The sequence below is a fragment of the Ursus americanus genome, chromosome 31 (genome assembly GCF_024610735.1).
Source record: "Ursus americanus isolate L20-20 chromosome 31, mUrsAme1.1.p, whole genome shotgun sequence".
Lineage (NCBI taxonomy): Eukaryota > Metazoa > Chordata > Mammalia > Carnivora > Ursidae > Ursus > Ursus americanus.
Window position 1 is genome coordinate 36,867,445 of NC_142157.1, and position 6,818 is coordinate 36,874,262.

Sequence of the window (6,818 nt, forward strand, 5' to 3'; positions counted from 1 at the left end):
TGTGGGACCCGTGGCTGCTGGGCTGTCCCCTGCAGGCCATGTGGGCTGTTCCCCGGAGGCCATGTGGGACCCGTGGCTGCTGGGCTGTCCCCCAGAGGCCATGTGGGACCCACAGCTGCTGGGCTGCCCTCTCCTCACCCGGGTCATGGAGAAGCTGAGATTCAGGCAGTGCCCAAGAATCACCAGGACATCCAGAACTCATGAGGGGCTCGCCCCACCTCCGTCAGGGTGGCCACTCTGAGCAGAGCCATAAGAGCAGGTTCCTTCTTCTGTCCCCTCGACTGTGGAGTCCAGCACTGCCCGCTTGGGCATGTCCAGGGCCCCCAGCCACCCCTGTGCCCAGGAGGCCTGCCTGCGGGCACAAGGTCCTCTTCCTGTGGTTGGTGCATTTTGATAATTTCTGGGTCATTTGCAGCTGCTAACGGCTCCAGTTTTACGTCGAATGTTTTTCTGTGTCAATGCTGAGCAACCATCTTTAAAAAGAACAATTGAGGGAAAAGGTTTTCTCCCTGGTTCTAAACAGACACGGCCTGGTGGGCTGGGAGCGGCCCTGCAGCAGCCTTGGATGCCATGCCGCAGCCATGGGGCTTCAGAGTAAGGGGTGCCCGAGCCATCTCTCCGACCCCCAGTCCCCTGACTGCCAGAGGCTGTGACCGCTAGCATGGCCTCGAGGAGCGTGGAGCCCTCTGGGGTATTTCCGGTTCCTGCCTTGGTTTTAAAAGGCTATTTCTGTGCTGGTGGTGTGGGCATTGGCTCCGTCTGGGTGTGCGTCCTGCTGGGATCCCTCAGTGTCCACTGGAGGGTTTGCACTTGTGGACTCTCTCTGCACTATGTGTTAGCAAGCATTCACTGAGTGCCTACTGTGAGCTTGGTCACCAACAAGGGGCAGAGCGTGAGAGTGAGAACCAAGATACAGGATCCCTGCTCCAGGGCCCTCCTGGGACTCGCGATGGCCCCGTCCTCCTGACTCACTACTTTCCTATTGTGGTGTAGTGGACATACGACTGATACCGTTAAGCACGTTTCAGGGTACAATTCAGTGGCAATACATACATTCACTGCTCTGCACCCGCCACCTCCATCCATCGCCACAACTTCTTCATCATCCCAAACTGAACCTCTACCCACGAGACCCATTCCACCTCCCCAGCCCCAGCACCCTGCAGATCCTTCTACCTCTATGAATCGGAGTGCTCCCCATCCCTCATGAGTGGGGTCCTCCAGTATCGGTCCTTTAAGGACTGGCTTATTTCACGTAAGATAGTAGCCTCAAGGTCTGTCCCCATGATCCTGGACCTGAACCACTTTTCCCCCAAAGGAGTGGCTCAGCCCTCTCCTGTCTAAGGTGAGCCTCCTCAGTCCCCTCTGCTCCCCTCACCTTCCTTCTCAGCCTGAAGATGATCCCAGCCAATCTGCAGCTTTGAAGACGTGTTCAGTCCAGATGCTAGACACACACCTGGGGGGCCTCGGGCCTCACCTACCTCATCTGTCCATGTCAGGTGCCTGCACCCCCACCATCTGGCCACTTGCTCCTCCCACAGGTGTCCCCATCTCAGGAGAGGGAAACACCAAGTCCAGACCCTTGGAGACCTCAGTGAATTCTTGCTTGCCACCAACTCTCCCAGTAGTGAGGTGGCTACTGGAGGGCATTCAATGTCCTAAACATTTAAAGGCATATGTGAATCTCTGCTTCCCAGGGCAACGGGTAACAGTTGGGGCAAACAGAAACCAAGTAGACTCACTGGAAGAAAGGCTGAGTGATGAGGAGCATTAGGGAAGAAGGGTCTGGAAGCTCCGACTGTCCCCACCTGATCTTCAGATGCTCCCCAGTTCCTCCTGTGCCTCTGGTGTCTTCCTGGAACCCTGACCTGGCTGTTTTCAGACAGCTCGCCCAGTGGTACCCTCACTTTCTGGGAGGGGGTTTGCTGAAATCCGCAGTGTATCCTGCTGCCCCACCTGGATCACATCGTCTGGGCCATCTGAGGACCCAAGACTGTGAGTCTGTGGCCTGGAGGGATTCTGAGCAGAGCTGGTGGGATGGGAGGGCTGCTAGGCACAGAGGCAGGTTTCCAGAAAGCTATAAAGCTACCTTCCTACAGTTTTTGAATCAAAGCCTTGAGATCTTTAAAATGCCAGCAATGTTACAGCATGGGCCAGAAAAACAAATGTCCCTGTGCACCCAACACCACCTAAACTATTGGCCACTTCTTGTCACTTGAGCTGAGTACAAAGGATTGGGAGTGGGGACTTGAGGGAGGGGTCCTGGGCCAGACTGTGTTTGGGGGACAAAGGCCATCCAGACAATCTTGTGCTGGGCCTAAGGAGGCGGCCTGTGTGGAGACCCCAGCTGGAGGCTCTGCTGTCTGCTGATGCCCCCTCAGCCTGCCCCAGTGCACCTGCTGCTGGGGGAGTGCCTGCCCCCTCCTCCCTGCGGAGGGCTCTCTCCTGCACCAGCGGTGCCTCCTCCCCTGCCAGCCGCTGCCAGCCTGCAGCCTGGAAGTGTGGATACCCTGAGTTCCTCTAGCTGTGGGGGAAGCGCCTGCCCCCTCCTCCCTGCGGAGGGCTGTTTCCTGCACTAGCGGTGCCTCCTCCCCTGCCAGCCACTGCCAGCCTGCAGCCTGGGAGCGTGGATACCCTGATGGCCTCCAGCCCTGGGGACAGAGCCAGTGCACGTGGGACGTGGTCTCCCAGCAGGCCTGAGCGCCAGGCCACCACGGTGCTCGCTCTCCTGCGGGCTCACTATGCCATGCCCTCCCTCAGGCTCCCTGGGCCCAAGTCCTCCTCTGCTTGGAGACCACCCTTGGCCCAGGCTCTACACGCTGGGACTGGGAGTGGGTCATCTGGACCTTCTAGACTCGTGCTACTATGCCTGTGACACAGGCACGGTCCGGCCTCACAGACTGCTCAGAGGAGACCCAGCGCAGGAAGAATCAAGCTGCTGCAAGGGAGATGCCAAGTGACCCAGAGTGAGCACACAGACCTTGCACAAAGCACGGGGCTTGCGGGGCCCAGCACAGGATGCGGGCACCTAGCCACGGGTCACGGGAAATCCCAATGAGGGCAGGCCTGGTGGGGAGGGCACAGAAGGGCTCCAGAAGAGGCAGGCGACAAGGAAGACAACAGGACAGAGCTTCCCAAGGAGGTCAATGGAAGAGTGAGAGAATCGCAGAGGCCTTGGGAAGATTTGGAGGCCCTGGAGATGTTGGTTAAGTGCTCTCATTTGGTCAGAAAAGGTGTGTTACAAACCCCCATCGACACTGGATGATTTACTCTTCATTGGTTCTGGGAATCAGTGCATACCTGCTATGAGAACTCACATTGCGTTAAGTCTAGGATATACTTACTTTTCAGGACTAGATTTTTCTAGAGGAAGTGCTAAGCATGAGTCTCTCCATTCTTTTCTTTGCGCAACTGGTCTCTGTTTTCAGGAGCAGATTCCTGGTGCTCATCACCCCTGCTCACCCTGAGGACTGGCCCCTGTCACCACCCACAGTGGATGTGACTGCATGGGTTGGGGGGTGCTCACTGATGAAGCCCCAGTGCTCAGTACACAGCAGGGACCCCAGATCCTCTGCTGAATGAGGGAGGGCCTGAGGGAGGATGGGAGTGAGGGAAAGAGTGAGGGAGGGAGGATGGAAGGGGTGGAGGGGAAGGAAAGAGGCGGGGGAAATGAATGACGGAGTGAATAAATGATGTAGGGAGGGAGGGAGTGAAACCACGGAAGTAGGGTCCTTACATCAGGAGCCATTATTTGGGGTGAGGTCCGATGGCATCATAGCCCGGGCCCTAGATGGTAGCTCAGGGCATGTCCAACTGTCCTCCCAGTGCTGACCATCCTTCTCCTCAGACCTGCCGTCATCCTGGATCCTCTCCACCTCCTCCTCAGACCATTCTGAATGTTCCCAGGAGCAGGGTGGCAGGAGGGGAGTCTCAGGAGGGGCTTCCCAGATCCTGTGCCCAGAGGAAGCTGTGACAGTAGCTACAGGGCATCCTATCATGAGGACTGGAACCGAGGATCCCATCCATCTCCTTGGGCATTAGCGTTGGTGCATAGCCTGCTCTCTCCACCACTGCTGTGATGAACACTCCTGAAAATACATCTTTGAAAAACCGAGTGAGAGTTTCCAGGGTGAGTCCGAGGATGAGCATGCTAGGTGATGGGTGCACCTGTGACCTGGGGTGGGTACTGCTCACTGCTCTCCCAGACAGGGGTGCCCATTGCCCTTCTCTCCAGGGGACCTGCGGGGGACATCTGTGTCCTCACATTCTCCCCAGGGCTGCTGGTCCCCAGACCAGACACTTGCTGGTCTGGGGGTGACCAGCGCTGCCTCCATAGGGTTTCCTTTGCTGGAGTTCTTCCCCAGAAGCTCCTGCATCTCTGACACATACTCCCCCCGTGCCTATCCTCCCCCTTGGACTTGCATGTGTTTGGTCTCTGTCCCTGTGGAACCCAGTGACTTGGAGCACGGTTTGGACCAGAGGCAGGGGAAACCTTTCTCTGGCCTTGGGTTGTGAGCAATGCTTTTGCCCTTTGTGATGTGTCTACTAGCTTTCTGCATTTCCCTGGTTTCTGTGTGGGTCACAGGAAGAGCCAGCTGTTTACTGTCTGAAGTCAGGCCGTGGTGTCCCAGCAGGAACAGGGGTCTCGGCCCTGAGATTGTGCCCATAATTCCTAAAGTGGTCTCTATGATTATGTCTGATCTGTAATCCATCGGGGATTTCAGTATCGAATAAGGGAAATGCTATGTCAAATAAACACAGAAAAAAAAAATCCCCTTGGAAAATAGGTGGGCAGACACGTAGGCACCTATTGTGTGATTCCACTTATAGAAACATCCGGAACAGGTAAAGAAACAGAGAGAGAGAGCAGCTTAGGGGTTTTGAGGGGCTGGGTTGGGGGAGAAATGAGCAGGGAGGGCTTCTGGTTCAGGGACTCCTTTGGGGAAGGAGATATTCTGCAGCAATGTTCTCTGGTGGGGTGGCACAACATTGTGAATATACTTAATGTGCATGACGTGTTGAATTGAAAACAAGTAATTTTACTTAAAACAAATAATAAACAGTATACAGAACATGAAAAGATAAAGTAACAGTCAATATGTACCAGAGAGAAAGAACATAGGGGGAGGGGATGAAACATTCTGGCGGGACATTGGGTTCTGGTGAAGGAACTAAGGGTAATTGCACAAGGAGCTCTCCCTGCAGGGCTGTGGGCTCTGGATGTGGCTCTGGGAGCCCTGTAAGAGCAGGAGTAGGGGCAGGGGTTGGGATAGGGGCAGGGACAGGAGCAGGGACAGGTGCAAGAACAGGGACAGGGACAGGAGCAAGGGGAGGGACAGGGTCAGCAGCAGTGGCAGGTGCAGGATCCAGGGCAGAAGCTGGCTGAGGGGCAAGAACAGGAGCACAGGCAGGGGCAGGGGGAGGGGGCAGCAGTTCTGGCAGGGGAGGGGGCAGGATCTGGGGCAGGATCTGGGTCCAGGGCAGGAACAGGAGCACAGGCAGGGACAGGGAAAGGGGCAGCAGTTCTGGCAGGGGAAGGGGCAGGAGCTGGGTCAGGAGCTGTGTCCGGGGCAGGAACCAGAGCACAGGCAGGGGCGGGAGCTGGGTCTGGGGCAGGAACCAGAGCACAGGCAGGGGCAGGGAAAGGGGCAGCAGTTCTGGCAGGGGAAGGAGCAGGAGTTGGGGCAGGAGCTGGGTCTGGGGCAGGAACAGGAGCACAGGCAGGGGAAGGGGCAGGAGTTGGGGCAGGAGCTGGGTCCAGGGCAGGAACTGGAGCACAGGCAGGGGCAGGGGAAGGGGCAGGAGTTGGGGAAGGAGCAGGGTCTGGGGCAGGAGCAGGAGCACAGGCAGGGGCAGGGGAAGGATCAGAGGCTCTGGCAGGGGCAGGGGGAGGGGCAGCAGTTCTGGCAGGGGAAGGGGCAGGAGCTGGGTCTGGGGCAGGAACAGGAGCACAGGCAGGGTCAGGAGAAGGGGCAGGAGCTGAGGCAGGAGCTGGGTCTGGGGCAGGAACTGGAGCACAGGCAGGGTCAGGAGAAGGGGCAGGAGCTGAGGCAGGAGCTGGGTCTGGGGCAGGAACTGGAGCACAGGCAGGGGCAGGGGAGGGGGCAGCAGTTCTGGCAGGGGAAGGGGCAGGAGTTGGGGCAGGAGCAGGGTCTGGGGCAGGAACAGGAGCACAGGCAGGGGCAGGGGAAGGGTCAGCGGCTCTGGCAGGGGAAGGGGCAGGAGGTGGGGCAGGAGCTGGGTCCAGGGCAGGAACTGGAGCACAGGCAGGGGCAGGGGAAGGGGCAGGAGTTGGGGAAGGAGCAGGGTCTGGGGCAGGAGCAGGAGCACAGGCAGGGGCAGGGGAAGGATCAGAGGCTCTGGCAGGGGCAGGGGGAGGGGCAGCAGTTCTGGAAGGGGAAGGGGCAGGAGCTGGGTCTGGGGCAGGAACAGGAGCACAGGCAGGGTCAGGAGAAGGGGCAGGAGCTGAGGCAGGAGCTGGGTCTGGGGCAGGAACTGGAGCACAGGCAGGGTCAGGAGAAGGGGCAGGAGCTGAGGCAGGAGCTGGGTCTGGGGCAGGAACTGGAGCACAGGCAGGGTCAGGAGAAGGGGCAGGAGCTGAGGCAGGAGCTGGGTCTGGGGCAGGAACTGGAGCACAGGCAGGGGCAGGGGAGGGGGCAGCAGTTCTGGCAGGGGAAGGGGCAGGAGTTGGGGCAGGAGCAGGGTCTGGGGCAGGAACAGGAACACAGGCAGGGGCAGGGGAAGGGTCAGCGGCTCTGGCAGGGGAAGGGGCAGGAGGTGGGGCAGGAGCTGGGTCCAGGGCAGGAACAGCAGCAGAG